The sequence below is a fragment of the Octodon degus genome, unplaced genomic scaffold, assembly GCF_000260255.1.
Source record: "Octodon degus isolate 3935 unplaced genomic scaffold, OctDeg1.0 scaffold00119, whole genome shotgun sequence".
Classification (NCBI taxonomy): domain Eukaryota; kingdom Metazoa; phylum Chordata; class Mammalia; order Rodentia; family Octodontidae; genus Octodon; species Octodon degus.
In genome coordinates this window covers 214,582-224,091 of record NW_004524695.1, presented here as the reverse complement: position 1 = coordinate 224,091, position 9,510 = coordinate 214,582, and the positions used below count along the sequence as shown (strand labels likewise).

General features: G+C 35.8%; 2 non-coding genes across 2 annotated transcripts; both read right to left on the bottom strand.

The window, feature by feature from the left end:
- Positions 1-3,233: 3,233 nt before the first annotated feature.
- On the bottom strand, positions 3,234-3,306 carry Trnaa-agc. Its single transcript has one exon. It is a non-coding gene; the product is annotated as a tRNA-Ala (tRNA).
- A 351-nt stretch (positions 3,307-3,657) lies between these two features.
- Positions 3,658-3,730, bottom strand: Trnav-aac. Its single transcript has one exon. It is a non-coding gene; the product is annotated as a tRNA-Val (tRNA).
- Positions 3,731-9,510: the final 5,780 nt, after the last annotated feature.

The following is a 9,510-nucleotide window of genomic DNA, read 5'->3' as shown; positions in this document are numbered from 1 at the left end:
TTCTTTCTTTCTTTCTTTCTTTCTTTCTTTCTTTCTTCCTTCCTTCCTTCCTTTCTTTCTTTCTTTCTTTCTTTCTTTCTTTCTTTCTTTTTTTTCTGTATTTTAGGGGAAGGGTCTACAGGATGTTTAGGGTCTCACTACTAGATCGGACTCGTAGTCATTCTCCTGTTTACAGCCTCCCAAGTGCTGCGATTACAGGCACTAACGCCACCATGCCCAGCCTTGTAATTTCTATTATGCTTTCTCTCTTCAGAATTTGTTGAGGTGTGAAAGTTATTATTACCAAGGTGATTGTTCTTCTTAAATGCAAAGTTAGAGCTGGAAAATAATGAAGTAGGAATATTCACGTGTGCCTGTGTACAAAAGAATTGTTTTAAGGCCTTACACCCCACCAGAAATTCCTATATATCCCTGACCACGCTTTTCAGGTTAAAGGGTGGCTCAGAAAGGTTAAACATCATTTCTGAGTCTCAGAGTTACGGCCAAATCTCAAAACTTGAGTAGAGAAGCAGAATATTTGGATTTGAAACGTGCTCTTCCTCTGTTCTAGCTCATGGTCTCCCTGCTTCTCCACTCAAGTGCATTCGTGCATACACCAGACATCTACCCAGAGCGTAGTTCTGCGTTCCTTCACTCAACACCAATTTCCACCCTGTTATCTGAGTTAGCCCTTCCTCTCTGTCCTCTTCACATCCAATGACCAGCCCCAAACTGTCCTTCGCTTCTGAGTATCTCATTGGAAGCTTTTGCTTCCTCTCTGGTCATTTTGTGCATAATTGTTGTGGAGCTCCCCTGTACCAGTAGGCTCAGTAGATTCAGGAAGAATCATCTAACTATAGTCAGGAAAAATTTGGACAAGTGACACTATACTTCCAAATTCACCATTTTCTGTCTCCCCAGACATTTCCAAGTAGGAAATTTTAGAACCTGTGTTATGGTCTCCTCACCCTGGTCGTGCCTGATTCCTTAGTTCTGGTGTACTCTTTTTTTATCCCTCAATCTCCTGGCCCATGATTCTACTCACACTGGGATATTTGCTCTGTTGCTGGCATTATTCTTTGCCTTTTTCCTTTCTTTTCTTTTTTGGCTTGCTAGATCTATCCATTTTTGAGATACCTGTGCAGTTATAATTTTGGGTCTATTGTATCATAATTGGGCTTCATGAGATTTGAATCTCTGAGGCCACAGGCATACAGCTTTCGGATTGTTGTATCTTCTTGGTCATTGGACCCTTTATGATTAGGTAGCATCCCTCATCACTGCTGGTAAATTTTTTTGCCTTGAACTAGGGTGTATGCTGTGTCTCCATCTTTTATTGTTAACCTAGCTATGTCATATTAGAAATATGTTTCTTATAGTTACCATATAGTTTGCTGATGTTTATGTTTAACCAATTCTGACAATTTATTGTTTTTAATGAGTATATTAAAACCCTTTCCCTTTATGGTATCTGTTAATATTTTTAGAGATATATTTACTATTTCATAATTTGCCTTCTTTTTATTTCCAGTATTTTCAACCTTAATTCATTTCTTCTTTCCTATCTTCTTTTGCCTTATTTTCATTTTTTTGTTTCAGTATTCCATATCCTCTACTGTGCTGTATTATCTTATATGTGTAGTACTTTATTTACTCAAGTGCATTATGGAAGTACCTGTTGTTTCATCATTCCTAATGTTCCCAGTTTCCTTGTGGAATCATTTCTATTTTGTGTAAGTAATTTCCATTAGCAAGTCTCAGTTCACTTTCAGATGAAAATGTGTGTATTTTTCCAATATATTTTACTGCAAAAAGAATTCTGGGTTGACAGCATTTCAAAAAACGTTATTCCATTTCTTCTGGCCTCCCTAATTTCTTGAGGAGAAAATAAAACCATTCAAATTCCTATTGTTTATCCAGATTGAGGTTACTTTGCTTAAATTTTTGAATCTATAGGATTGTATGTTTTGCTAAGTTTGGGAAGTTTTAAGCTACTAACCCTTCAAACATCTTCCACCTCCACCTCTAATTCTTCTCTTCTGGTACTGTTCATCTTTAAGAATACCTTTTCTGAACTGGGGAGATGGCTCAGTGGAATAAGTGCTTCCCTGGCAAGCACAAGGGCATGAGTTCAATCCCTGGATCCACCAAAAAAAAAAAAAAAAAAAAAAGAGTGCAGTATAAGAATACCTTTTCTGTTATTCTGATTGGGTCATTACTATTGTTTTCTATTGAGGTTTATTGGTTTTTGCTTTTGTTCTTTCTATTCTAGTGTTGAGTCCACTAAGTCCACAGAATGCTTTGGTTTATCTTGTTTAGATTTTGTTTTTGTTTATGCAGTAAGTACTAAAATTGGTCTTGCTTTATCTTTCATTTGTTTTCACTAGCTTTCTAGTCATTTAGAATAGTTGTCCTTATTTCTTAAAGCATTATTACAACTGCTTTAAAATATTTGCTAGAAGATCCATGCCATTTAATCACAGAGTTTATTGTCTGTTTCTATGGGAATTAGGAATTCCAGTTTTTTTCATTTTAGATTCTACCTAGTTATTTTGAGTTTCTTGCCATGGCATATTTTCTTCTCAAATATGTTGAATAATGCAGCTACTTTTGTTTTTGTAGGCAATACATGAATGTTTTCAGCTTGTAAGTATCCACCATCTTTGTGCTGTGGTTTTAGTTTCAGTTCCATTGTCAAAGCTTCTCCAATGCTATTTAGATTTTTCTAGAGTAGGTACAACCCAGTGGTCAATGTTGATTTGGTCTATTTATTACTTAGTTCAATTCTCAGAATCTATAGTGTGTGTGTGTGTGTGTGTGTGTGTGTGTGTGTGTGTTGCATAACCCGTGAATTAGAGCCACTTCCTCACAACTCAGGAATGTGTACAAGGAGTTCACATTCTATGAGTTTGCTGCTCACAGTCTCGGCAGTAGTTCCTGATTACTGGGGACTCTGCTTTCCACTCCCCCAACTGGAAGGCTGGCTGCTTGGCTTTGCATGTTCCAGAACTAAGTTGCATTTTGAGTCAAGTAGTTGGAGGAAGCAGAGTGAGAGGGAAGGAAAGGATATGATCTGGCATCTTGAGACCTTGCACAAAGAAAAAACAACCAATAAAACACACCATGTACGTCACTTTTGTGGGGTCACTGACATTCTGTGTTTGTATTCCACAGGTCATTAATTACTGATGCTTCCAAATGCTGTAAAATTTCCCGTGTTCTTCAAATATATCTCGTGTTGAAATGCAAAAGCTTGGAGGATGTGGGCATCGATCCCACCACCTCTCGCATGCTAAGCGAGCGCTCTACCACCTGAGCTAATCCCCCTGACAGTAGAAATTGTTTCGGATGTTTATTTTAGTCAGGGACCTGCTGGTCACGCCATTATTTTCAAACTTCAGCCGACATGGTGATCGTCAAGGCCATGAATGCAAATCCAGGAGCATCTAATCAAAACTGATATCGGAAGAACTTATTAGCCGTTCCTCTGTAAGAGAAAAGAGAAGAGCCAAGTACGATAAAGAAGAAACACTGGTGCCACCGGTCTCACCTTCCTTATTTTTGAGAATGTCCCTGCAACAGCTTGCTCGTAAAAGCGGCTGAATGGCAGCGTCTCCAGGGGAGGTGCTTAGAACCGGCAGCCAATTGGATGGCTTCTTAAAAGCAAAAACTCCCTGGTGTTTCCGCCCGGTTTCGAACCGGGGACCTCTCGCGTGTTAGGCGAGCGTGATGACCACTACACTACGGAAACCCCCGTAAAGGAATCGTGCTCCTAGATCGAAGGTATGTTTAATACTATAACTTTAAAAGCGGAGAGAAATACACATTGCACTTATAATGTACTGTATTACGCTTTGATAAATGTATGTATTGTAGAATGACTAAATCGAGCTAGTTAACATAACCCTTAACTGTCATATCTTTGTGCCTGTGTGAGCATGCATGGTGAGAACACTTCAAATTTACTCTCAGCCGTTCTGGGGCTACGCTCGGTGGATCCTCGCTATACGAGAACCAGGATCCCCGAGGCAATCCTATCCATCCTGCCTTCTATGCATCACCTCCGGTGAGGTAGGTGACTTTGAAGACGTAGTTTCCAGGTATGAGGAAGGAAGCAGGGGAAGGCCAGGAGTACAGAGCTGAGAAAAAGGGTGACGACCACAGAAACTCAGCCAAATCGGAAGTAGTGTGAATTAGCAAGGGAGAGGGGAGCAAGGCCAGCACCTCCCCGGGGCCTCCTTCCCAGGGACACAGTTCCCAGAGAGAGACAGGAGCATCGTGGGGTGTTGGGATTGGAACCAGTGGCAGCTAGGGAAGTGCAGGGATGGAAATAGAAGGCAGCTTCAAAATGATGTAAAATAATATTTTTTTCTTGGGCTAGTAGTTCTAGAAGGCTCCTGGTTCAAAAATATTTCTAAAATGAACCACTGTTAAGAGCGGAGGTAAAATTGTTTCCTTTAGGGATGCTGGGGCAGAAGAAGGGGTTCGCAATTTCTGGAAGGGACAGGGCTGGAGCTGCACCCTCCCTTTTACTTTTATTTTATTGTTATTTTTTTTAAAGTACAAAATGGTACAAAAAATTAGAAACAATACAAAATTTTATTAAAGTAATAGGAATTTGACAATGTTGTATTGTGTAATGTTATCTTCAAAGTAGTTGGTTAGTTTACCAGATACAAACCTGCAAAACTGGTTAAAAAGAGTTGTAAGAAATAAAAACAAAGAAAAATAAAAAGATACAAAAATCTAAACATTAACAGCTCCTTTCAATAAATCAGAAATCAGCATCACAATTATCCAAACTATTTTGCATATATACATAAATATATCTTTTCCCTTTTTTTTTTTTTTTTTGGTTTTTTTTCTCATCCCAATTTTTTGTTCCCATTGAACAGATTCTTTCCCTTTCATAGTATCTATTATACCTTTCAGTTTTATTTGCTCTTTCAGATTCTCACACTAGTAAGACAATACAATGTTTGCACATGTGAGTCTGATTTATTTCACTTACCAATACAGTCTCTAATTGCATGCATTTACTTATAAAAGCCCTGAACTTATCTTTTTTTTTAATAACTGAGTAATACTCTATTGTGTAAAAATGCCACATCTTTTTTTATCCATTCCACAGTTAATGGGCATTTGGCTTGTTTCCCAAATTGCACTGCTATAAACATGGGTACACATGTATCACTACGATATGAAAATTTCAGTTCTTTGGGAAAAGTAGCTAGGAGGGGAATAGCTGGTTTGAATGAGACCTCCAATCCTGGCTTCTTAGGGAATCTCCATAATGATTTCAATAGTTGTTGTATCAGTCTGCACTACCAACAACTGTGGAGAAGGGTTACCTTTTCCTCGAAGCCCCTCCAGAATTTGTTATTAGTTGACTTCTTGACAATAGCCATTCTTTCTGGTGTAAGCTGCAATCTCAGCATTGTTCTAATTTGCATCTCTGGAATGACAAATGATGCTGAACATTTTTTCATATATTTACCTGCCATTTGTATTTCTTCATTTGTGAAGTGTATGTTCATCTCTATGCCCATTTTTGGCTTGGGTCTTTGAATTTAGGAGGCCTGATATTTTTTAACTCTTAAATCTTATAGATAGAAGTCCTTTGTCTGAAGGACCATATTTTCCCCCAATTTATGGATTTTCTTTTTACTCTGTTGATTTCTTTTGACATGCAGCAACTTTTCAAAAATATGATATCTCAATTGTTGATTCTTTGAAGTATTTCTCATGCACTTTGATTTTTATTCATAAACTCTCTATCTTCCCCTATGTCTTTAAGATTTCTACCTACTTTCTCCTCCAGAAGATTTAGTGCTTCAGTTTTAATATTTAAATATTTGATTCATATTGACTGTAGTTTAGTGCATGGTGATAGGCATGAGTCTAATTTTAGCTTTTAGCATGTGGACAAGTTTTTCTAGCACCATTTATTAAGATGCTGTCTTTCTTTACTATTCTATGTCTCTTCTGGTTTTAGATGAATTTTAGGAATGTTTTCTGTAGACCCGTGAGATATACTAATGGTGTTTTAATCAGGATTGCATTGAAACTGTATAAAAATTTGGGGAGTATGGCCATTTTCACAATGTTGGTTCTTCCTATCCAGAAGCAAGAAATATCTTTCCATTTTCTGAAATCCTCTTTAATCTCTTTGTTCAGAGTACTATAACTTTCACTGTATAAATATTTTACTTCCTCTGTGAGATTGATTCCTATTTCATTTTGGGGGGTGTTATTATGAAAGGCACAATTTCCCTAATTTCTCTCAGTGGGTTCATTGTTTGTATATAGAAATGCTATTAATATTTGAGTGTTGATTTTGAATCTGGCTATGTTACTGAATTTGGTTTTTAAATCTAAAAATTTCTTGGTGAAATTTTTGGGATCTTCCATGTGGAGTATCGTATCATCTTGAAATAATGATAATTTCACTTCTTTCTGTCCAATCATTATTCCTTTTCTCTTTCTTGTCTTGTTCCTGATTTTTTATACAGATGTCTGCAATTTACTTTTTTTTAATATTTGAATGTTTATTAAAATGCATCAAAGTTTTCTTTTTTATTAATAGGACAGTTTTGATAGTCAATACACTGTACATTGTTATCTTCTTAGTGGTTATACATAGTACGAGAAGCAGACAGGATATTCTGTCCAAAGACTGTTAGTACACTTCTTTCTTCTCATTGAATTAAGCAAAAGTAGCTGTAAATTTATCCTAACTATTTTGTATATATAAATACAAAATGATCTTTCCTTTGTATCCCTTTTTTTTTTTTTTTTGGTCCTGTCATAGGTGAATATTCTATTGGCATCTAAATACTACAGGTGTTTGAATTCAACTAAACAATCTAACACTGTCTAACAGTCTATAATATTAGTGAGCTATCCTCAGCAGTTATTGACTTGAGTCTTTTACAGCTCATCATATGTTCCTGATTTTTAAGTGAAGTCTCAAATTTTTTTGTCCATTTGGTATGATGTTGGCTGTTGGTTTGTCATAGATGGCTTTTATCAGGTCAAGGTAAAGATGATCTATTTTGATTTTCTGTAGGGTCTTTATCATGAATGAGTTTGCATTTTGTCAAAACCTTTTTCTGCATCTATTGAGATGATTGTGTGATTTTTGTCTTTCACTCTATTGATGTGGTGTATTACATTTATGGATTTGCATATATTGCAACATTCCTGTATTCCTGGGATGAATCCCACTTGGTCATCTTGTATAACCTTCTTGAAAACTTGCTGTATTCTGTTTGCCAGTATTTTATTGAGGATTTTTGCATATATGTTCATTAGGGAGATTGGCCTAAAGTTCTCTTTTGGTTGGGTCTTTCTCTGATTTTGATATCAGAGTAATACTTGCCTCCAGGAATTAGTTTGGGAAAATTGCTTCCCTTTCAATTTCATTGAAGAGTATGAGAATAGTTGACATTAAATCCTCTCTAAATTTCTTGTGGAATTCAGCTTTGAGTCCATCAGGACCTGGGTTTTTCTATTTGTAGATTTTTTAAATTGCATTTTCAACTTTATTGACCAATATTAGATTATTCAGAATTTTCACATCTTCTTGATTCAGCTATTCATATATACATATATATATATATATATGTATATATATATACGAATCTGTCCATTTCTTCTGTATTCTTCATCCTGTGAGAGAAAAGGTTTTGGAAATAGGTCTTGATGATCTTAGGAATTTCTATATGATCTGTAGTAATTTTACCCTTTTCATTACTTATTGCATGAATTTTAATTTTTTCTTTCTTTTTCATGATAAGATTGACTAGGGGTTTATGAATTTTATTTGTTCTTTCAAAGAACCAACTCTTTGATTCATTAATTCTTTGTATTGTTTTCTTCATCTCCATTGCATTTATATCTGCTCTGATCTTTTCAATTTCCTTCCTTCTTTGGCCTTAAGGCTTGACTTGCTCTTCCTTTTCTTGAAGCTTGACATGCAGCATATGATTGTTTATTTGAACTCATTCTGTTTTCCTGATATGGGAATACCGCTATAAAGTTTCCTCTTAAAACAGCTTTCATTGCGTCCTGCAGGTTCTGGCAAGTTGTATCTCATTTTCATTTGACTGTAAATGTTGTTAATTCCTTCTTTAATTTTATCTGTAACCCATGGATTGTTCAGGAGGGTATTATTTAGTTTCCATGTGTTTATGCAGTTTTTGCTGTTTCTTTTGTCAATAATTTCCAGTTTCATTGCACTATGGTCAGATAATATGCATGAGATTATTTCAATTCCTTTGCATTTATTTAAGCATCTTGGATGTGCTTGTACATCGTCTATTTTAGAGAACATCCTGTGTGCAGCTAAGAATGTGTTCTAATGCTGTTAGGTGGAACACTCCATAAAGCTATACTAAGTCCATTTCTTCACAAGTTTGATTTAGTTCTGCTATTTCTTTGCTGAGTTTTTGCTTAATTGATCTATTCTTTGTGTCAGTGGGTTTTTAACTCCCTCAGTACAATTCTCTTATTGCTCATTTTATTTTTTACATCTGTTAAAATTTGGCTTATATAGTTGGGTGCTCCTACATATATATTTATAATTGTTATGTCTTCCTCTTGCAATTTTCTCCTAACAAGTATGTAGTGACCTTCTTTATATCTTTTAATCACTCTTGGTTTGAAGTTGACATTTTAAGCAACCAGAATAGTTATTCCTGTTGTTGTTGTTGTTGTTGTTGTTTCTGGTTCCTTTCGCATGGAGTATTGGTTTCCATCCTTTGACTTCCAGTTTATTAATTTATTTTTCAATCCAGTGTGTTTCTTGTAGACAGCATATTGTTGGATTTTGTTTCTTGATCCACTCTACCAGTTTGCTTTTTTATTGCTGAATTTTATTGCCATTTACATTGATAGTTATAACTGATATATGCTGGTGTATTTTTGTCTTGTTATTTTCCTATTGTAGGATCCCTACTTTTTCTCTCTGTTTAACCACTTGCTCTGGTTGGTGGTTCTTTTCTGTTGTTTTTCTTGAAGTTGTGGTCATTTTTTTTTCTTTCTAAAATATCTGCCACGGGGGCCGGGGAGATGGCTCAGTGGAATAAGTGCTTGCCTGGCAAGCACAAGGTCCTGAGTTCAATCCCCGGTTCTGAAAAAAAAAAAATTAAAAAAAAAAAATAAATAAATGTATAAAATATCTGCCAGTACTCTTTGTAGGGTTTGTTGGGAGTCATCTATTTCTTCCATTGTTCTTTGTCAGGGAAGTATCTTATCTCTCCATCAAACTTGAAGAATAGTTTTGTAGAGTACATCAATATGGATTGAAAGTTGTTTTTTCTTTCAGGACCTGAAACATCTCACTCCAAGGTCTTCTTGATTTGATGGTCTCTGTTGAGAAATCTGCCATGATTCTGCTTGACTTTCTAATACAGGTAATCTGTTTTCTGTTTGTTTGTTTTATCTCCAACAGCTTTTAATATTTTGTTCGTTCCTGGATTTCTGGGATCTTGATTATTATGTGTCTGGGTGTAGATTTATTTTGATTAT